General features: G+C 33.2%; 1 protein-coding gene and 1 non-coding gene across 3 annotated transcripts in view; both read right to left on the bottom strand.

The window, feature by feature from the left end:
• PPP1R13B (protein phosphatase 1 regulatory subunit 13B) overlaps nucleotides 1-24,364 on the bottom strand; it is a 119,701-nt gene that overhangs the window by 89,588 nt on the left and 5,749 nt on the right. The gene's annotated exons all lie outside the window — the stretch shown is intronic.
• Nucleotides 20,417-20,554, bottom strand: LOC127552706 (small nucleolar RNA U109). The gene has a single exon (XR_007951558.1). It is a non-coding gene; the product is annotated as a small nucleolar RNA U109 (small nucleolar RNA).

Below are 24,364 nucleotides of genomic sequence, written 5' to 3'. Positions count from 1 at the left end.
ATGTTAGTGTGAGGTAAAATACTTTTTAAACTTTAAAGCATTATATAAATGTGAGTTAAGTCAACAAGTATCTATTAAGCTCCGAATAATAATAGCTGGCATTTATTTAGCTCTTCAGAAGTATGCAAACAATTTTACAAATATTATCTAATTTAATCTTTACAACCCTAGGAGGTAGATGCTATAATTATGCTCATTTTATAAATGAGGAAACTGAAGCAAGTAGATGTTAAATGACTCATCCAGGATCACACAGCTATTCTGAGGCCATACTTGTGCTGTATCCTACTCTTGATTGCTTCTCAAAGCTAAAAACTAAATATTCTCTAATCTTGGAAATAGACCAACCTCTCTGTTAATAAAAATCTACTTAAAATCATTCTTAACAGGAGGACCTGAGTTCATTCAGACACTAATCATGTGATCCGGAGCAAGTCATTTAACCCCAAGTGCCTCCCCAACTTTCCCCCCAGAAAAAGATCAGTCATGATGAATCTCTTTTGATAATGAAGCCCAAAACATTCAGCATGTAAGTGATCTTCAAGTAATAAGAACATAGTCATTTCAGGTTCATAAGCTGGACTGATACTTCTTAATATCCCAAACAACTTAATTTGAAAGCTATAGTGCCAAAAAGGTCCATAAGTATTTGGAGAAAGCTGAAAATAATAAATTAATAAATTATCCTTTCAAGAAAGGCAAGAGTATATAGCAAAATACTGACAATCTCATGAAAACTTTAATGCCTTAAATCTCTAGAATTTATTTATTAATTTTCAATATTTTACTTGGCATCCCCCCCCCCCAAAAAAAAACAGTACCTATGTGACTCAATAGATAGAGTACAGGGCCTGAAGTCAAGAAGACTCATCTTCCTGAATTCAAATCTAGCCTCAGATACTTATTGTGTGACCCTGGGCTGTTGAGAACTATGCTTAAGTGTAGTACCCAGAAAACTTGTAAAAAAGTAAAGGGGACTGTACCATAAGAGCGAATTAGTTGTCCAAAGCCCCCACAGTTGTGAATCACAGCACACTAGAGAAACTAAAGGAATGCTTTGTTATTACAATCTATCTTATACTTTGAGTAGAGTTGACAGGCTCAGGGAAAGACTGACATAATCTAGAGAAATTAGAGATATTTTTCTGGAGGTCATAAAATAAATTCATTGACCCAGATGTTGCTTGCGAAAAAATGTATCTTTTTCTTTAAACAATAATAACCTTGCTGTGCTTAGAAAATATATGTTCATTATAGGGAACGAAATAAATCAAAGGTAAAACAGGTTCCTCCCGTAATACAATATATTCCTGTTTTTGTTTGTTTCATTCAGCATCTGTCCATCTTTGATCAATTGAAACTGTCTCAGTCTCCCTGTATCATTATCGTCCTCTCACATGACACAATCTTTTCTGCTGGTCAGAATTAGATCCCTAGTAACCACTAGCAGGTGGCTCCTATAACACTGGGCAAGTCATTTAACCCTATTTGCCTCAATTCCCTCATCTGTAAAATAAGTTAGAGAAGGAAATGATAAACCACTCCAGGATCTTTGCCAAGAAAATCTCTAATGGGCTTAGGGAAAGTTGAATGCAACTGAACAAGAAGAGGAAGCTAAGTGATGCAGTGGAGAAAGTGCCAGACCTAGAACTGGAAAGAGTCAGCAAAAAAAAAAAAAAAATCAAAATCATCCAAAATGAACTCTTATTCACTTAAGTTATTATTTTCTCCTAAAATCAAGATTACAAATGAGATTCATACCTAATTCTCCTTATTTGTATTAGGGGAACAGATTAAGATTCCGAGGTTAAAGAATAATAGGGGAATAACCTAATTCCATCAGAATTCTTCTAAGCATCAAATATGATAATACTCTAAAGAGCTTTGGGAACCTTAAAATGTTATATATTAGTTATTATTATTATTATTTTGCTGAGGCACTTGGGGTTAAGTGACTTGCCCAGGATCACACAGGTAGGAAGTGTCTGAGGTCAGATTTGAGTTCAGCCTGATTTCAGGGCTGATGCTCTATCCATTGTGCCACCTAGCTGCCCCTATTATTACTACTACTCTTACTACTCCTACTACTCCTCCTCCTACTACTACTACAAGTGAGCCTATGACCAGAGGTGACTGACTGATGAACACAGGCAAAGCTTTTTGCAATTTCTTTCCATGTTTATTAATTTTTCACATTCATAGTTTTAAGACTTATACACTGTGGTCTTTATTTTTTTAATTGTTTTATTTTTTCTTTACATCTATATTAAGTTTTTTAATACACATTTCTTTATGAATCATGTTGGGAGAGAAAAATCAGGACAAAAGGGAAAAACCACAGTAGGAAAAGAAAAAAAAAAAACTGAAAATAGCATGTGTTGATTTACATTCAATCTCCATACTTTTTCTGGATGCAGATGATGTTTTCTATCCAAAGTTTATTGGGAATGTCTTGGATCACTGAACAGTCTTTCATAGCTGATCATCACACAATTTTGCTGTTGCTGTATACAATGTTATTAAGGACCATGCCTAAGTGCAAAACCCAGAAAGCCTGTAAAGAGTTAAAGGGGATTGTACCATCAAGGGGCAGGGAGGTTCTCAAAAAGCCAGTGAGAATCATAACATACTTGAAGAAATTGCAAATCAACCTTTACTATACAGATGTTGCTTGTGAATTGGGAATGAAATAAATCTGAGGCAAGAGGAAAGAGGTCAGAGAATGCAACTGCTTCTAAGTCTCCTTGTATCATCCTCTCAACATGAAGGGATCTGTTTTGCTGGACAGAACTAGATTACTAACAGGTTCCTCCCGTAATACAATATATTCCTGTTTTTGTTTGTTTCATTCAGCATCAGTTCCTGTAAATCCAAGCCTTTCCAAAATCAGCCTGTTCATCATTTTTTATCAAACAATAATATTCCATTGCCTTCATGTACCAACTTATTCAACCATTCCCCAATTGATGGGCATCTACACATTTTCCAATTCTTTTCTACCACGAAAAGAACTGCTACAAACATTTTTGCACATGTGGATCCCTTTCCCTCCTTTAAGATCTCTTTGAGATACAATACAGGCCCAGTAGAAACATTGCTGGATCAAAGGGTATGCACAATTTGATAGCCCTTTCGGCATAGTTCCAAATTGCTCTCCAGAATGGTTGGATGTATTCACAATTCCACCAACAATGTATCAGTGTCCCTATTTTCCCACATCCCCTCCAACATTCCGCATTATCTTTCCCTGTCATTCTAGCCAATCTGATAGGTATGTAGTGGTATCTCAGAGTTGTCTTAATTTGCATTTCTCTGATTAATAATTACTTGGAATATCTTTTCATATGGCTAAAAATAGTTTCAATTTCTTCATCTGAGAATTGTCTGGTCATATCTTTTGACCATTTATCAATTGGAAAATGGCTAGAGTTCTTATAAATTAGAGTCAATTCTCTATATAATTTGGAAATGAGGCCTTCATCAGAACCTTTGACTGTAAAAATGTTTTCCCAATTTGTTGCTTCCCTTCTAATCTTGTCTGCATTAGTTTTGCTTGTACAAAACCTTTTCAATTTGATATAATCAAAATTTTTTATTTTGTGATCAGTAGTGATCTCTAGTTTTTCTTTGGTCATAAATTCCTTACTCTTCCACAGATCTGAGAGGTGAACGATCCTATGTTCCTCTAATTTATTTATCATCTCATTCTTTATGCCTAAATCATGGACCCATTTTGATCTTATCTTGGTGTACGATGTTAAGAGTGGGTCCATGCCTTGTTTCTGCCATGCTAATTTCCAATTTTCCCAGCAGTTTTTGTCAAACAGTGAGTTCTTATCCCAAAAGCTGGGGTCTTTGGGTTTGTCAAACACTAGAGTACTAAGGTTATTGACTGTTTCGTCCTTTGAACCTAACCTATTCCACTGATCAATTAGTCTATTTCTTAGCCAATACCAAGTGGTTTTGGTAACTGCTGCTTTATAATATAATTTTAGATCTGGTACAGCTAGGCCACCTTCATTTGATTTTTTTTTTATTCCTTTGAAATTCTTGACCTTTTGTTTTTCCATATGAACTTTGTTATTTTTTCTAGGTTATTAAAGTAGTTTTTTGGTAGTTTGGTATAGCGCTAAATAAATAGATTAGTTTAGGTAGTATTGTCATCTTTATTACATTTGCTCGTCCTATCCAAGAGCATTTAATATTTTTCCAATTGGTTAGATAAGACTTAATTTGTGTGGAAAGTGTTTTGTAGTTTTGTTCATAAAGTTTCTGATTTTCCCTTGGCAGATAGGTTCCTAAGTATTTTATACTATCAGTAGTTACTTTAAATGGAATTTCTCTTTGTAATTCTAACTGTTGGACTTTGTTAGTGATATATAAGAATGCTGATGACTTATGTGAGTTTATTATCCTGCAACTTTGCTAAAGGTATGGATTATTTCTAATAACTTTTTAGTAGAATCTCTGGGGTTCTCTAAGTATACCATCATATCATCAGCAAAGAGTGATAATTTGGTTTCCTCATTGCCTACTCTAATTCCTTTAATCTCTTTCTCAACTCTTATTGCCAAAGCTAGCATTTCTAATACAATATTGAATAGTAACTTGTGATAGTGGGCAACCTTGTTTCACTCCTGATCTTATTGGGAATGGTTGCAGTTTCTCCCCATTAAATATGATGCTTACTGATGATTTTAAATAGATGCTACTGATTATTTTAAGGAAAAGTCCATTTATTCCTATACTCTCAAGTGTTTTTAATAGGAATGGATTTAGATTTTATCAAATGCTTTTTCTGCATATATTGAGAGATTATATGGTTTTTGTTGAATTGGTTATTAATGTGGTCAATTATACTGATAGTTTTCCTAATAGACAGCCCTTCTTCTTACCAAGACAAACCCTTCTAAAAGCATCCGTGATGACACTCCATCACATTTTCTCCAGTAGCTCATCACTTCCATAATCTCTTCTGTGACATAACTATCACCCTGGTACAAGACATTTTAGTTTCGCAGTTGGATTATTTCAATAGCCAAATATTTTGGTCTCCCTACCACATGTGTCTCTCTACTCTAGTTTTATCCACCAAAAAGCTGTCAAATTGGTCCTGCCACCACTCCTTCTTTAATAAAATCCAGTGGCTCCACATTACTTTCAGGATCAAATATAAAATATTCTGCATACATTAAGTCTTATATAACTTGGTCTCTTCTTACATTTCCAATCTTTTAAATATCTTATTCACCTCCACATACTCTATGATTCAATGATACACTGGCCTCCTATCAGTTTTTTGAATACAACACTCCATCTCATAATTCCATGCATTTTATTTTTAGTAGTTGTCTCCCATACCTGGAATTTTCTCCATCCTTATTATTCCATTCTGACTTTCTTGCTTTCCTCCAAATCTAAACTTAAACCTTACTGTGTACAAGATACCTTTCCCATTATCCTGTGGAAATCTATCCTTTTTCTCTATAATTATTTCCAATTTATACACACACACACAAAGCTAAGGGCCTGTGTAAATGGTAGTGCCCTTGACAAAAAATAGGATGTTCAAAAGGGAATAGAGGACTGGGGCATATACACACATACACATATAAAATTTTGTATGTACATACATGTTTTCATGTTGTCTTCTCCATTAAACTGTGAGCTCTTTGAGAAAAGGCCTTTCTGGCCTTATTTGTAAAATATAGAGAGAAATGACTCGAATTTATAAGAATTCAAGCCATATTAAGCCATGATAAATGATCAAAGGATATGAATAGGCAATTTTCAGATGAAGAAATTAAAACCATTTCTAGTCATATGAAAAGGCTCTAAATCATTACTGATCAGAGAAATTCAAAGTAAGTCAACTCAGATACCACTACACACCTCTCAGATTGGCTAAAATGACAGGAAAAGATAATGACGAATGTTGGAGGGGATGTGGGAAAACTGGGACACTGATACATTGTTGGTGGACTTGTGAACTGATCCAACCATTCTAGAGAACAATTTGGAACTATGTTCAAAAAGTTATCAAACTGTGCATACCCTTTGATCCAGCAGTGTTTCTACTAGGATTATATCCTAAAGAGATTTTAAAGGAGGGAAAGGGACTCACATGTGCAAAAATGTTTGTGGCAGCCCTTTTTGTAGTGGCAAAAAAGTAGAGACTGAATGAATGCCCATCAGTTGGAGAATGGCTGAAAAAGTTTTGGTATATGAATGTTAGGGAATATTATTGTTTTATAAGAAACAATCAGCAGGATGATTTTAGAGAGCCCTGGAGAGACTTTCATGAACTGATCTAAGTGAAATGAGCAGAACCAGGAGATTATTGTACATGGCAACAATAATATTGTACAACAATCAATTCTAACAGATGTAATTCTTTCCAACAATGAGATGATTGAGGTCAGTTTCAAGTATCTCATGATGAAGAGAGCCATCTACACTCAGAGAGAGGATTGGGGGAACTGAGTGTATATCATAACATAACATTCTCACTCTTTTTGTTGTTCATTTCCATTTTGTTTTCAAATTCATTTTCTTTCCTTTTTAATCTGATCTTTCTTGTGCAGCAAGATAATTGTATAAATGTTTAATATATTGGATTTAACATTTTAACATGTATAACATATATTGGATTACTTGTCATCTGGGGGGAAGGGGGAAAGAAGGGAAATTTTACAACATAAGGCTTTGCAAGGATCAATATTGAAAAATTATCCATGCATGTTTTGAAAATAAAAAGCTTTAATTAAAAAAAAAAAAAAGCTTTATGTAGTCAGACTTTATACACCAATGAGTGTCCTCTCCAAAATGCTGAATACATTTTTCTAGGTTTTCATGATAATGTTTCTTTTCTGATTCTCTTCCTGTCTATTCTCTTCATTTTCTTTTGTTGGATCTTCTTCCAAGTTACTCCAGTTTATCACATATGTTCCCCACAGTTCCACTCTGGTTCTTCTTCTCATTATCTTTATTCTAGTTTTCTTTATGTTTGATCTCATTATTTCCCATGGATTCAATTACTACTTCTTCACAGATGATTTTCAGACCCACATAGCCAGCCCTCACATCCTTATTGACTTCCAGTTTTACATCAACAACTGCCTATTAGATAACTGAAACAGCATGTCTTATGGTCATCTCAAACTCAGCATGTTCAAAATTAAACTCATTATCTTTCAACCCCAACCTCCATTCCCTCTTTTCAGAATAATCCCTATTTCTATCAAAGGTACCGCCATCTTCCCCCATTCTCAGGCCGCAACTTCAATGTGATCATCTCTTCACTTGAATTAACTCCATATAAACAATCTGTTAACTTTCATGATATCATTCTTATATATTTCCTTCCCTATATTCTCACAAAGCTGCTACTCTGCGTGGGCTTTTATCACCTCTAACTCCGATTACAATAAAGGGAAAAGAAATAAGAATTTATTAAGCACGCACTTTTTGCTAGGCTTTAAGCTATGCATTTTTACAAATTTACTTGATCCTTAAAACAATCCTGTGAAGAGTATTATTTATCACCAAGTGAAAACTGAAGTAAAGGTTAAGTGACTTGCTTAGTGACATACAACTATACAACTATTCATATGTATACCACATACACAGTGTCATACATAGTATCCGTGACTAAATTTGAACTCATCTTCTTGACTCTAGGTCCATTGCTTTAACAAGCTATCTAACTGCCTTTAAAAGTCTACTGGTTCACTGGTTTCCTTGCCTCAAGTTTTTCCCAACCAAATTCAACCTCTCCATTAAGTTATCAACATGATTTTCCTAAAGTAGAGTAAATGTCACTTTCTTCCTCAAACACTACAGTTACTCCCTATTACCCCAAGATGAAATATTAAATTTCATCTTTTGCTCTGACTTTTAGACTTTTCATAACCTGGCCCCTTTCTACCTTTTCTTTCTTTCTACATATTCTCATCTCCATTCTCTCCCATACAGCTATACTGGCCTTTTTGCTGCTCCAACTCAGGACTTTTTCTCTGATGTATCCTATGCTTGACAAGTTTTCCCACCTTATTTCCAAATCAGCTTAAATCTACCTTCTGGTCCTTTCCTCATCCTTCCATGTGTTTGTCTTCCCTCTGAAATTACTGTCCATTTCCACTTACATATTTGTATGTACATGGTTATCTCCCCCATAATAATCAGTTCCTTAAGAGCAGGGGCCAGCTCATATTAAGCTCTTAATAAATGCATCCTGGCTAACCAGACTGCCACTTGTTCACCCATGTGACTCCAACCAAATCCCTTCACCTTTCTCACCTTTGGTGTCACATAAAATGAAGTTTAGATGAAGAATATATTCCAGCCCTTTGTTGGTTTCTGATTATAACTATCAAAACAGAACCATGTAACTTTAGTGTTGGAAGAAACTGTCAGTTTCTTAAACTGTGGATTGCAACCCCATATGGAGTCAGGTAATTGAACGTAGGAGTCACAAAATTATGATTTATTATCAGTAAATGTTTGATTTATAGATCTATTTTATATATTTACATACCTGGGGTAGCCTAAAAATTTCTCAATCAAAAAGAGGTCACGTGTGGAAAAAGTTTAAGAAGCACTGCTCTAGTCTATCCTTTAATTCTACAGATGACAAAGATCCAGGGAGGTTAACTTGCCCTTAGTCATACAGGTATCAAATACCAGAGCTAACCTAAAGTCCTTTATTCCAAACTCAACCTGTAAAGGGCTGAAACTCTGAATAGGTGCACTGGAATCAGACAACTGAGCACTTAAGGCTAATTATCTATTGGACAATACTCTATTAACATATACTTGGAAAATGGCCTATTCTGTGCTGGGTTGGATCTTTTGGTGTATACACATAATTGTAGGAGGGATTAGGGGGAAGAGGAAGACAAGCCAGAATCACTTTGGAGGAGAATGAGAAGGGAGGAGAAGGGAGGTCGGGAGGCAGAGAGCTTGTGGCAGCTTCATCCATCTCCTTTACTTCTCCTCCTAAAGACCAAGGACTTTTGCTATTCCTGACTCTGGCTGATCCTGGGGTCAACAGGGAGCTAAGCCTGACTTCACATCAATCCTCTCTTTCCCTTCATCCTCCGCCTCTAAATCTAGAATCCTACAAAACAAAAATATATGTAAATATTTATACACTTTTGAGTCATAGCTATCTAAAAGCTTTTAGCAAAAAAAAAAAAAAAAATCCTAAGGCACAGGTCTACTAAATAAATAACATCCTACTACTCTAAAGATGAAATAAAAGCTTCCCCAACCTGGCACCTAATGCCTTCCACAATAGGGCTTCCAGCTTTATTTAATATTTTCCACCTTTCATGCAATCTACAATACAGTCCACAAGGCTACTATTTACAAGTAATATACTTTAAAAAAAAAAAAAATTACTGGCTCCTTTCTCTGTGCATTCTCACAGGTCATATGTCTCACATCCCTAAAATGTATCTCTTCCTCATTTCCACCTCTCAGAATCCTTATCTTCCTTAAAACTTGGCTCAGGTACCATTTTCTCTTTCCATGAGAGTTCCATGTTGTTAGTATTCTTTCTGAAATTACCTCATGTTTATTTTTCAATTTACAAAGTACATATGCCAACACAAAGTGAAGAAATCTAGAGGAAACCATCCCTTTCCTCCCCTCATCAGCATGTTAGGTGGATCCCTGATAAAAAAAAGGATACTGCCAGAAGAACACAAGATAAAAGAAGTGTGGGCAATATTCCAATCTACACAGCTAGAGGGAGAAATACCCACCTGCAATGATTTCACATATTTCATCAACTCTACTCTTGTTGTCTTTTATATCCTAAGAGCCTTGTACACAGGTACAAGGAATTCAACAGATGTTGGTTGAATAATTGAACTTTTTTTTTTTTCCTGATCTGTAATTTCACTAGTTAAAGGAATCCTCTGGTAAGGAAAGTCCTTCTATACATGCAGGTTGGCACCTTCTCTAGAAAGCAGAGCTTCTTAAAGCTCGTGACCTACTTTTGCCCAAGAAATTTTTATACAACTCCAGGCATACAGGTATATAATCAGGTATACAACTCAAACATTTACTGATAAATCATAATTTTGTGATCCCTCCACATTCAGTTATGAGACTCCATATGGCATCATGAACTATAGTTTATGAATATTTGTCTTAGAGAAAGATCAGCAAACTATAGCTGGCTCCTGTTTTGGTATGGCCCATAAGTTAAGAATGATTTTTACATCATGAAATAGTTAGGGAGAAATTTTTTAAAAGAATAATATTTCATGACACAAAAATTTTATGAAATTTACAAAGAAATCATAAATAATATGTAATATTGTCTATGAATTCTCTGGGGCTAACCATAGTAGATATGAGATTGTACATGGCATTACTCATATTGCTGTTCTTCATCACACTACAAACTGAAGTGGTAGTTATACCTCTTACTGCACATACAGCTGCATAACATTTTTTTATTTTTATTTATTACAAATGCATACCTATGATATCAAAACAAGAAAAATAGACTCTGAATGCTGCACTTCCCAAAAGTGTGGATTATCCTATTATTGAATTAGACAGCAAAGCATTGTATTTATTATACTATGACAGGATAGCTATGCTAAAAGAATATATGTTGACATTACCAGATTAAGCACTTATCACAATATTACCAACTCACAGAAATACAGTCACTAGAAAATTTAAAATTGGCTATCTCCTCACAGAATTTCTTAACAAAGACAAAAAATGAAAATGAGGTTACAACCAAAATTTCTGAGTAAAGCACTTGTTAGCATTCAAGGAAAGCTTACTGAGTTGATGAGTTAATTAAATTGTATTTAATTGCAGCAAGTGAAGAAATTGTGTTCAGAGAAAAACTTATTTAAGACTATTAACTTTTTGCCTTAATTAAAGTCATGTGTTCATGGATTGATTAACAGTATTTGCCAGTTCCTATCTATGTGAAAAACATTTTCAAAGATGAAATATGCAAAATCCCATTAAGATCAGCATTAACAGATCAATTTTAATGATAAGAGAATATTAGCTTTGAACCTCAATTAAGGAAAACATCCTACATCCTCCCTATTCAAAAAAAAAAAAATTTCTCAGTAGACCTGTATAAAAAAAAAAATTAAGTCAAATTATTGTTTTTAACTTCACCAATAAGATATTCATGGAAATTTGTTTTCTCTTATCATAAGTATCTATGTTATGCCCTTGGTTTTGTCTCAAGCCACAAAGTCTAAATATTTATACTACATTGCCCATTACAGAAAAGTTTGCCAATTCCTGGCCTAGAGCACTGAGGGGTCAAGTAACTTGTCAGAGGCAGGACTTGAACCCAGACTGCCCTGTCTCAGAGGATGGCTCTCTGACCTCTAGCTCATGAGAGCAACAAGTATTTATATGCTATCTTTTAAGGTATGTGAAATGCTTTACATCTATTACTTCACAGATCCTAATTAAATGAGTGAACTACAATTTTAAAAAAAAGTACACTCAAACACTATCATTTTCAAATCTGGAGGTTATGTAAGTTTTCTGTTATCTCACACTTCAAAACTACATGTTCTGATGGGGATTCATTCAAATTTAACCTATCCACTATAAAGATACATTCTTTTTAAGAAACCTCATAGGACTTAGGGTCTCAATATACAAGTTTAAGTCAGTGCAATGTAGAGGAGGTGGGAAGGAGGGGGAAATCACATATACTCCACTCCATTTTGTAAATTATGGCACTTTAGTTATCAGAAAATCATAATATCATCAATAAGAAATGTCTCTACTCTTTCCAATAAAATCTCTTTCACCATTTGAGATTATCTTGGCTACGTTATACCCAATATAACACACATCAAATATTCAAACAGAACAAACATCAGTACTTTTTTTTAATGATAAACAACTTTCTTGTGTGGTATTTCCTCATTTTGTTTGATCATAGCTAAGGTATGTTTATACCTACCAAAAAAAGTTATCTGTCTGCTACTACAAAAAGTTTATATTTAGCATTTTTCCTCAAAACTAATCAACTTATATACTTATCAAGAAAAAGCAAAATTTCACACTATTCCTACCTTTTTGCCAATTATTCTTTCCAGTTTCTTCCTTGTCTGTTTAAGTCCAGTTCTTAAAAACCAAGATTTTTCTTTTGTCTTGCTTATGATCCTTTTTGTCACCATTTTTCAAAATATTTTCTATGTGCAGTAGATTAAGCTAAAATGGAAAGCAAGAGTGACAATACCTATAGTCTATAAAAGTATCTGTTCACTACAAAAAGAAAAATACTTAAATAGATGTCTCACAGGCCAACTGGCATCTGAATTCAAGCACTAAAAACATGAGACATGATAAGATGTTCTAATGAAACAAGCCAGACTACAGTTGTGACAGCAGAGTGATATGCTGGATTAAGTTTCACCTAATTAGGTAAGATACATGGAAGAGAAAGTTTGACATTAACATTCAATAGTTACTGAAAACTATGTGCAACTAGGATAGAAGAATGAGAACCAAAAGAAAAAAAGAAACATTCTTTCATTTCCATATGAAACTCTTCTAAAAATGTTGCTAATATGCTTTATAAAAGAATCCCAGAAAATTAGAGGGAGGGGAGGAGAGAGGGGGGGAGGGAGGGGGAAGAGGAAGGGGGAAGAGAGAAAGGGAGAGAGGGGAAAGAGAAGGGGGGAAAAGGGGAGAGAGAAGGGGACGAAGGGAGGGAGGGAGGAAGGGAAAGAAGGAAAGGAGGGAGGGAAGGAAGGAAGGGAGAGAGGGAGGAAGGACCTTTGTGATCTTCCAGGCTAATGAGCAAGAGTGTTAGGTTTGGGGTCAGAAATCTGGTTTTGAGGGGCAGCTAGGTGGCGCGGTGGATAGAGTACCAGCCCTGAAGTCAGTAGGACCTGAGTTCAAATCTGGTCTCAGACACTGTCTAGCTGTGTGACCCTGGGCAAGTCACTTAACCCCAATTGCCTCAGCAAAAAAAAAAAAAAAAAAAGAAATCTGGTTTTGAATACTAGGGCTGTCCCAAACGTCCTGTGTGAGCTGGGCAAATCATTTTATCCTTTAGACTTTCAGCTTCTTCATCTAAAAAATGAAGAACAGTGGTTTCAAACTTGCATAAAAATGGAATCCTGCAGATTGAAGATTGCCATAGAAAATAAAAAATGACAAATAAGATTAAAAGGGAAATACAAAGCTGGGGGGAAAAAAAAACTTTTATAGCCAGTGTTTCTGATAAAGGTCTCATTTCTAAAATATATAAAGAACTGTGTCAAATTTATAAGAACACAAGTCATTCCGTAATTGATAAATGGTCAAAGGAGATAAACATTTTCAGATGAAGAAATTAAAAGCATTTCTAGTCATATGAAAAGTTACTCTAAGTCACGATTGATCAGAGAAATACAAATTAAGACAACTTTGAGGTACCACTACACATCTCTCAGATTGGCTAAGATGAAAGGAAAAGATAATGATAAATATTGGAGGGGATGTGGGAAGTGGGACACTAATACATTGTTGGTGGAGTTGTGAAATGCTCCAACCATTCTGGAGAGCAATTTGGAATTATGCCCTAAAATGTATCAAACTGTACATATCCTGTGATTCAGCAGTGTCACTACTGGTCTGTATCCCAAAGAAATAATAAAGGAGGAGAAAAGACCCACATGTGCAAAAATGTTTGTAGCAGCTCTTTTTGGGATAGAAAAGAATTGTAAATAAGTAGATGCCCATCAGTTGGGGAATGGCTGAATAAGTTGTGGTATATGAAGATAATAGAATGTTACTGTTCTATAAAAATGATGAATAGGCTGATTTTAAAAGTCCTGGAAAGATTTATATGAACTGATGCTGAATGAAACAGAATCAAAAATACAACAGCAAGATTGTACAATGATGAACTATGAAAGACTTGGTTCTTCTCAGTGGTCCAGGAATCCAAGGAAATTCCAATAAACTTTGGATAGAAAATGCCATCTGCTTCAAGAAAGAGAACTGTGGAGACTGAATGTATATCAATACATGCTATGTTCACTTCTTTTTTTTTTCCCCCACTCCCATGGTTTTTCCCTTTTTTTCTAATTTTTCTCTCTCAACATGGTTTATAAAGAATTGTGTATTTAAAAATTAATATATGTATTAAAAAAATTTTTTTAAATCCTAGAAAATTTTCCATTTTTAAAAGACATTTAAACTTTCAAATAACTGAGCTACTTAAAACACTTTTAAGCCTTGCAAAGCACTTTAATTATCTCATGATAATTGTAATGAAAATCATCCCTTTTTGGCAGGGACTACAAAGTATTATGATTTAAATTTTACACATGAAAAAAAAAGATGGGTTCAGAGAGTTTAAATGTCGTGCTGATGATCAGATTGTAGAGATGGTTTTATCAGTGGCAAACTCAAATTTCTACTCTTACTCTCTTCACTCTTTCCACTAAACCATAATTTCCCCTCAGAAAATGAAGTTACCAACTCTCAAATTAAAAATCTAAGTGAGTTCTAATCTAGCCTCACTCCATATGCTTATATTTCTATATGAAATTGAATTGCAAGTACAAGGTCATAGCTGCTGACTGACATCTGGTTCTAGGGGTGGTTGCTGCTGTTTGATAAGAACAGAGTCCTCAACAACAATAAACATTGATATATAACTGCTTAAATGTAACCTGAAATGTTTTAAATTCTGAGTAGGTCAGAATAAAGACATGTAAATTCATGAAATTTTACAACAAAATAGCTATATACAAAATCTGCCTATGATTGTTTGAAAAAATTTAGAATAATCTTCTCCAAACATTATAAGAAAGAAGTGTAAAATAAGACCATAATGTCAATTCATCCAGCATTTTTCCATCAGACAGACCAGATCTTAAAAAAAAAAAAAAAAAAGAAAAAGAAAACCTTACTTTTTTATCATTATCATAACAAATCATGGTGCATATTTACCATATAAATAGACTAATCAGTGTCAACCTAATCAATTTTTTGCAAAGAAACCTTCTATAGAGGACAAAACAAAATGAAACAGTCATATTTTCTTGCACTATTATCCTATTGTGAAGAAGGAAACAAACAACTCCATTATCTTTTACCAAGATATGACTGCAAATGAACATGACTGATGACAACAAAAAATTTATCCTTTTAGAAACCTGGCGTAGATGCTAATCTCAGAGTGAAAACCCATGGTCAATCAATAAGATTTATACTAAAAGTTAAGAAATATTGTTTGATTCTGACATAACTAACACAATTTGTTGTAAAGAGCATTCAGAGTTAAATGGGTTGCAAATTCCAGGTGTTCAGTTTACTATTTCTATAACTTTGGGTTACTATCTCCCTAAATTTCAGTATCTATCTGTAAAATTAAAGAGAACTAGACACTAAGATTGCTTCTAGCTCTAATATTCTAAAAGACTAAGAAATAGAGATCCATTTATGTATTCTTTCATCTGTCATGCACATATTAACGACTGAATGTCCCGCAAAGATCTATCCTAGCTAGTGCCTCTTCTCTTTCTTTTTTACTATCTCACTGGGTGACCTCACTAGGTCTCATATACTCAATTATCTTTTCTATGCAAATGATTGCTATAGTTTATATATCCAGCTCTAATCTCTCTCCTGAACCTCCTCTTTTGAATCATTTTGGACATTTAAAACAATGTCCTGTGGGTATAATTTCTTTTTTCTACATCTCTCTCAGATGTCCCCTTCTCCCTACTTACACAATCCCAACAGAAGTTGGTTTTACCTAGATTATTTCAAGAACTTTCTAAGTGGATTCCTTGCCTCAAGTTTCTCTTAGCCTACTTCAATTTATCTTTCATTGAACAGACAAAGTGATTTTCCCAAATTCTTTCCCTTTTACCAACCATTTATCTTGTATGTAAAGTTTTGTGTATTCACTAGTACATAAGCTCCCAGGGGGCAGGAACTGGTTTTTTTTGTTTTCTTTTCTTTTCTTTTCTTTTATCCCCAGTTCAGTACAGGTGCAAAGAAAGTACTTTAGTGTTGAAGTGAATTGTAAGCCTCCAAACTCCAGCATAAAAAGCAGGACTTGGCCAGACCATCCAGCAAAGTGGGAAAGCCTGTAGCACCACCAGGCCCATCCCCAACCCAGGCAGTGATAAACTTGAGATAATCTTCCCTATGCCCTAAAAGTAGAGTTCAACTTTTAAAAATCGGCAAAATAGCAAAATGAGGGATGACCATAAAAAGCTACTATGGAGATAGGGAAGGCCAGAACCCAAACCCAGAAGGATAGCAAAAGCAAAATGCCTTCAGGTAAAAACTCAAAGAAAAATATGAAATTGTTTCCAGCTCAAAAGGTATCAAAAAGAGGGAGAAAGAAGGAAAAATGGGAAAAAGAGCCAACAACTTGAAAAAAGAGACACAGAAATTGAATATAGAAAAACTTTTTAAAGAATATATTTGGTGAAAGGAAAGAACAACTCCTTTAAAAGTATAAATTGGCTAAATGCTCAAGGAAATAAAAAAGTTAAATGAAGAAAATAATTCACTAAGAATTAGAATCAGACAAATGAAAGTGAATGACTTAATGAAACATCAATAATCAGTCAAACAAAACCAAAAAAGAAAAAAAAAGAAAAGAAAACATAAAATACCTTACTGGAAAATAATTGACCTGGAAAATAAATCCAGAAGAGACAATCTAAGAATTATTGGACTACCTGAAAGCCATGATGGAAAAAAAAGAGCCTAGACAACATCTTTTAGGAAATTAAGGAAAACTGCCCTGACATCCTAAAACATTAGATCCTAGATCCTAGCCATTGAAATAATCCACACATCAATTCCTGAAAGAGATCCAAAATGAAAACTACAAGGAATATTGTAGCTGAATTCCAGAATTATTACATCAAGGAGAAAATCCTGCAAGCAACCAGAAGGAAATAATTCAAATATTGAGGAGCCACAATCAGGATTACCTAGAACTTAGAAGCTTCTACTTTAAAGGATTGAAGAGCCTGGAATATGATACTTCAGAAGGCAAAGGAGGTTGGACTACAAACAAGAATCAAGTACCCAGAAAACTAAGCACTATTTTTCAGAAGAAAAAGATGAACATTCAACGAAATAGGAGATTTTCAATCATTTTTGATGAAAAGAGAAAACATAAGGTAAAAAGGGAAGAAAAAAACTATTTTTTAAACGTTAAAATGTTTACATTCTTATATGTGATAATGATACAAGTATCTTTGTTCCGGCAATCAAAAGGGGCATAATTAAAGGGTGTAGGGATAAGTTGATTTTAATGTGATGATATAAAAAAGAAATTAGGGATGGAAAAATGATTGTAGTAGGAGAAAAGGAAGGGGGAGAGGGTAAAAAGGAATAAATTACACCACATGAGAGGCACAAAAGACAGTTGAGGAAATGAAAAGAAAGGCATGAACAACGAACCTTAATCTCATCAAATTTGGCTCAAAGAAGGAATAACATACATCGTTTTGTATAAAAATTTGTCTCAGTAAGATAGGCGGGAGAAAGGGAAAGGATAGTGGAGGTTAACAAAAGGAAAGGGAAAAGTAGAAGGGGAAAAGGATAAGAAAGGAAGAAGGGGCTGAAAAAAAAAAGGGCAGACTGAGGGAGGTGGTGGTCAGAAGCAAAACACTGGTGAGGAGAGAAAAGGTGAAAGGAAAGAGAAAAACATAACTTGGGAAAAACAGAACAGTGGAAAATAGAGAATTAGCGTGAATGGGATGAACTCTTGTATAAAATGGAAATGGAGAGCAGGGTGGATTAAAAGTCAGAGTCCTACAATATGTTGTTTACAAGAAACACATTTGAAATATATACATATAGAGTAAAGGTAAAAGGCTGGGAACAGCAGAATATATTATGCTTCAGCTAAAGTTAAAAAAAAAAAAAAAGTTGGGATAACAATCCTAATCTCAAAATTAAGGAAAAACAAAAATAGATCTAATCAAAGGACCCTTCTAAGGAAGGAAACTACATCTTGCTAAAGGATACAATAGTTAATGAAGTAATATGGACACTAAAAATACATGTACCAAGTGGTATAACATCCAAATTCTTAGAGAAGTTAGGTGAGTTGCAAGAAGAAATAGACAGCAAAACTATACTTCAATTTCCCTCTATCAGAACTAAATAAATCTAACCACAAAACAAACAAGGAGGTGAACATAATTTTAGAAAAATCAGGTATGATTGACATTTGAAAAAAACTAAATGCAGATAGAAGGAATATACCTTTTTCTTAGCAGTACAAGGCACTTACACAAAAACTAACTGTATTAGGGCATAAAAACCTCACAATCAAATGCAGAAAGAAATAATAAATGCATCTTTTTCTAGATTATGACACAATAAAAATTACATTCAATGAAGAGCCAGGGGCAATTGGTAAATAATCTAATCCTAAAGAATGACTGGGTGAAAAAAAAATCATAGAAACAATCAATAATTTCATCCAAAAGAATGACAGAGACAAAATATCAAAACTTAGGTGATGAAGCCAAAGCAGTTCTTAGGGTAAATTTTTTATCTTTAGATGCTTACATAAATAGAGAAAGAGAAGATCATGTGCATGCAACTAAAAAACCAGAACAAATTTAAAACTCCCAATTAAATACCAAATTAAAAATTCTGAAAATCAAAGGAGATTAATAAGATTTAAAAACAAGAAAAATATTGAACAAAGAGTTGATTTTAAGAAAAAAACAACAAAATAAACTTTTGATTAATTTGATTAGAAAAAGGAAAAAAGAAAACTAAATTACCAGTATTAAAAATGAAAAGGGTAAATTTACCACCAATGAAAAGGAAATTAAAATAATAATTTAGGAGCTATTTTGCCCAACTGTATTGCCTATGAATCTGATAATCTAAGTGAAATGGATGAATATTTATGAAAATATAGACTGCCCAGATTAATAGATGAGGAAATAAATTACTTAGTTTGATTAAAAAAAGAAGAAGAAATTGAACATGTCATTCATGAACTTACTAAGAAAAAGTTTCCAGGGCCAGATGGATTTACAAGTGAATTTTACCAAACATTTAAAGAAAAATTCATTCCAACACTACATAACCTATTTGAAAAAATAGAAGAAATTTTAGCTAATTCCTTTTATGATACAGATATGGTGCTGACATCTAAATTAGGAATGGCCAAAACAAATAAAGAAAATCATAGACCAATTTTCCTAAAGAAATGAATGTAAAAATCTTAAAAAAAAAAATTATAAAAGAGCACAGCAACTTATCAGAATAATACACCATGACCAAGTAGGATTTATACCAGGAATACAGGGTTCAATATCAAGAAAACTATCAGCATAATTGACTGTATCAATAACCAAATTAACAGAAATCATTATCTCAATTGATGCAGAAAAAGCATTTGACAAAATAGAAGACCCATTCCCACTTAAAAAAACACTAGAGAATATAGGAATAAATGGAGTTTCCCTTAAAATGATCAGTAACATCTATCTAAAACCATCAGCAAGCATCATGTAATGGGGACAAACTAGAAGCATTCCCAATAAGATCAGGGATGAAACAAGGTTGCCCATTACCACCATTACTATTCAATATTTTACTAGAAATGTTAGCTTAAGCAATAAGATAAAGAAAAATTAAGAGTAGGTAATGAGGAAACAAAATTGTCACTCTGCAGATGAAATGATGGTGCATTTAGAGAATCCGTGAGATTCATCTAAAAAACTATTAGAAACAATTAACTTTAGCAAAGTTGCAGGATATAAAATAAATCCACAGAAATCATCAGCCTTTTTACATGTTACCAACAAAGTCCAGCAGCAAGGTATAGAAAGAGAAACCCCATTTAAAATAACTACAGATAATATAAAAAATGTTCAAGTCTACATGCCAAGACAAAGCCAGGAATTATATGAACGCAATTACAAAACACTTTTCATACAAATATAGACCTAATCAATTGGAAGAATATCAAGTGCTTATGGGTAGAGTAAGCTAATATAATAAAAATGACAATTAATCCAGAGTCATAGAATAAATTAATCTACTTGTTCAGTGTTATACCAAACTGCCAAGAAATTACTTTATAAAACTAGAAAAAAGTAATAAAACTCATCTGGAAGAACAAAAGGTCAAGAATTCCAAGAGAATTAGTGAAAAAAAGAAATGGCCTAACTGTACCAATCCTAAAACTATATTATAAAACAGTAGTCATCAAAACTATTTCATAATGGCTAAGAAATAAAAGAGTAATGGATCAATGGAATAGATTAAGTTCACAAGAAATAATAGTCACCTCTTCCATGTCATAATGAAGTTTAAGAATGGATTTTCTATGGAGAAAAAATGTATAACATTTCCTAAACTGTACAAGTTACAAGTTTTGATATGCTGGATTATAAAAGTCAGGTTTCTTCAATGTAGGAGAATTATACTACTACTCAGCCTTTCCTGAAAGGCTGGCAGCCCTGAATACTCCTGAATGTTTTATATAGCATGTTTTGAATGTATTCATGCTCCTATTAGTCAGAAGCACAAAAAATTCTACATGCAGAAAACATTAAAACACTAGCTATCAAATAAATACACAATAAAGAAATTACACAAGGTATTTAGTTCCATTATAAATACAACTATAACATGATCTTTAATAGCACAAATAAGTAACTCAATATAATAGAAAATAAAGCACATCATTATTTTGTGTCAAAATCAAATAAAATCAATTATACTTTATTTGGTAAATTACTTTTGTAACAATTGAACAATTTTTAAAAATGTTAAGCAACCTCTAATCATAAGATCAACAAGCAAATTTCCTTTTAGTTAAGAATTAAATGATTTTTTCTTCTTTTAATTTTAACTGAACTTTTGGAAATTCTTTCTCTTTTGACATAAAATGAAATATCCAAGTAATTTTATTTGTTATAAGAAAGAAAGAAAGAGAGAGAGAGAGAGAGAGAGAAAGGCATCTATAAGGCATTTTTTTAAAAAGATTGAAGGAAAACAGGATAATGCTGATATTAGCACATTAAATTTATGTATATGTGTAGGGTGTGTGTGTGTGTGTGTGTGTGTGTGTGTGTGTATAAAAATCCCAAACTATTATGGATTCACTACTTTATATACAATTCCCAATTTCTAGAGACCTTTACATATGGAACATTTATGTTTGTGGGTAATTCCTAGTTTATAAATGGAAAAAAAATAAAGATTAATTTTTTAAAATATAGAAAGAACATTGGGTTTTGAGTCAAAAGACCTGGGTTAACACTCAGTTCTACTATTTAATAATTGGGTAACCATGTGCAAATCACTGTCTTTCTCAAAAGGCTTAGTTTCTTCATTTGTAAAAAACAGACTGAACTTAAGTGACCTCCAAGATTCTTTCTAGCTTTGACCTGATGCTCAATACTCAGTTTCACAAATAAAGTTGGGGAGAAGGAAATTATTTGTAAGTAACAAATGGGCATTTATATTTAGGATATCCTTTCTTTAAGTTTCTGGTTTAAGATTCAATTACTTCAGATTCCAAGGGAGAATATAAAAGCTCTCTGATGGCATCATACCACAGTGTCGGGGTCCAAAGAGACTGGAGACTGACTTGGGATTTTGCATGGTATACAGAATGGAGAGAGAAAAAAAGGGGGAGAAGAAGATGAGAAACAACTAGTAGAGTTATGAGTACTGGTTATATTTCTTTCTTATTCCATCCCAGATAGTAGGCAAAGAGTTGGCTGCTCCTTTAATTTAACCTTTTGATAATTAAAAAAAAAGTCTATGTTCCTAAGATTTTTTTATTGCTAACCTCAAATATGTAGAATTCAAAAAATGCAGAATAATAATTCTACAACAGAAGACAAAAGAGAGGGAAAAGGTGGGAAGAAATTATTCAAAAATAATGTTGTTTTTATTGTTCTTTCACAAATATAAAGAAAAATAATTTAGCAAAATGCTTTTTACTTTACATATTCTTTAATCCAGCAGTCTCACTACTGGATCTGTATCCCAAAGAAATAATAAAAAAGAGAAAAGGACCCATATATGCAAAAATGTTTGTTGCCACTACAAAAACAGTTACAAAGATTTGAAAATTGAGTGGATACCCATCATTTGAGGAATGGCTTGAATAAGTTATAGTATATGAAGGTAGTTGAATATATTATTATTCTATAAGAAATGATGAGCAGGCTGATTTCGAGAAATCAAGAGAACATCGTACACAGTGACAAGATTATGTGATGATCAACTATGATGAACTTGGCTCCTGTCAGCAATGCAGTTATTCAAGGCAATTCCAATAGATTTGGGATGGAAAATGCCAATCAGGTCTACAGAGAACTATGGAGACTGAATGTAGATTGTAGCACAATATCTTCACCTTTTTGTTTTTTTTTTTTTTCCTTCTCTCGTGTCCCTCCCCCTTTCTGGTCTGATTTTTCTTGCACAACCTGACAAATATGAAATTATGTTTAAAAAGAATGCCACATTTAACATATCAGATTGCTTGCTATATTGGAAGGAGGGAGAAAAATTTAAAAGACAAAGTCTTACAAAAACTAATGTTGAAAACTATCTTTACATGTATTTAGAAAAATAAAATACTATTGAAAAATAAGTCAACCTAATGAGCAAAGGCGTTTTCATTTTAATATATTCATGGATAGTACTTGTAAAAAATAAATGTACTAACTAAAAATGGTATTTTTTTATATCCAATAAGTAACATAAGAATTCTGATTGTCTGGTTTCTGACATACTATTTCATTTCCTTAAAAATCAAAATTCATAGACTACATTTATATCATCATGAATATTCCTTTCATTTGTATAATCCATATTCCAGTTTGAAATTATTTTTCCCAAATATATTTGCATGGGATAAATTACAATCTTTCTGAAACCATATCTAACTTAAAAAAAAAATTGAAATTGAATGGATTGTATTGTCTCCCTGGAGTTAACCTAGAGTCCATGCATTCTCTTGGTTTTATTTTTATTTTAAATATTTTCGTAACTATATGTCCAAGTAGCTGGTTTTCTTCATAATCCTACATATTTTATTTTATGCACTTTAAAACATTATTCTGAAAAAGGGTCCCTTGCCTTTCCCAGAATACCAACAGTGATACCAAAAAAAAAAAAAAAAAAAAAAGCTATCAACCCTTGTCTTAAGATTTCAAATACAAATTTTTACAAAACTATTTCATTTGTCCATTTTCCAAAAACCTGTATTAATCTACATAAGCCCATAAAAATTATCTTACTAAATTCAATTACAGTTATTATTTCATATCTTTGTTAGGAAATTAAGCAATTGAGATAAAAATGAGTGTATGCAATGAAGGTTAACGGATTAAAATAGATTTTCCTAGAAAGGCAATATGTGAAATAACTAGTGAAACAAAATTATAATGCATCAAAATTCTGTCAAATGTGTTTAGAAACCATTCCTCATCTGTGCAAACTTCACAGAACAAAATTTACAAGAAAAACTAATTTGTATCCCCCTTTGTTACATTTTCCAGTTATATTTTCAAAGTCACACTTAATTCTAAAGATACAAAGTTATTGGTATTTATGATAACAACACAATAGATAACTGTCAGAATGATGCAAAAGATATATATTTTATTTAATATTCAATTTTAAAGCCTCAGAATTAGTACAAAAGGAGGGAGGCAGGAGAGGAACTTGAAACAAAATCTAGGAATCTTTTTAAATTTCTCCTAAGGCATTAAAATTTTTGATTCATCAAAATTTCATTTGTAGGTTAACTTTCCTTGTTTCATATCAACTGTATTAAAAGAAGAGCCAGATACAAAATTGTACAGCTATTTAACACTACAGGCCTTTGGTAACTTTTTTATAGGATCATAGGATTGTATAGTTAGTCGTGGAAGGTCCCTTAGAAACTATGAACCAATCCCTTTCTTTTACAGAGGAAAAATGATTTGCTCAGGGTCATACTTGCATAGCAAAGTACATATGAATACAGTGCTGCTAACTTAATAGCTAAATTTTAGAATGTAAAAGAATTCAGTAACTGATGTCAACTTTTCCTGAGGTAGTCAGGCACACTACTATGTTAAGATCATCAAAGTCACCCATCCTCACTATCATATATGCATAAAACAGTGTGTTTTATTAAGGCTGTGGAATCTACTTAAAGCCATCTCCTCTCCCCTCCCCCCCCAAAAAAAGGAATAAGAAAGGAAAAAAGAAAAAAAAAAAAATACCCTTCCTGTCTAAAGCAGAACTTGCACTCAGATCTTCCTGATTTCAAAGTTCAGTGTCCTCTCTTCCAAGCCAACTTTTAGACTTTTTAAGCCTGATAAATCTTAATAAATTTTAGTAACTATGC

The sequence above is a fragment of the Antechinus flavipes genome, chromosome 2 (genome assembly GCF_016432865.1).
Source record: "Antechinus flavipes isolate AdamAnt ecotype Samford, QLD, Australia chromosome 2, AdamAnt_v2, whole genome shotgun sequence".
Lineage (NCBI taxonomy): Eukaryota > Metazoa > Chordata > Mammalia > Dasyuromorphia > Dasyuridae > Antechinus > Antechinus flavipes.
Note: the sequence above shows the minus strand (reverse complement) of the source record. Positions and strands in the feature narration are given on the sequence as shown.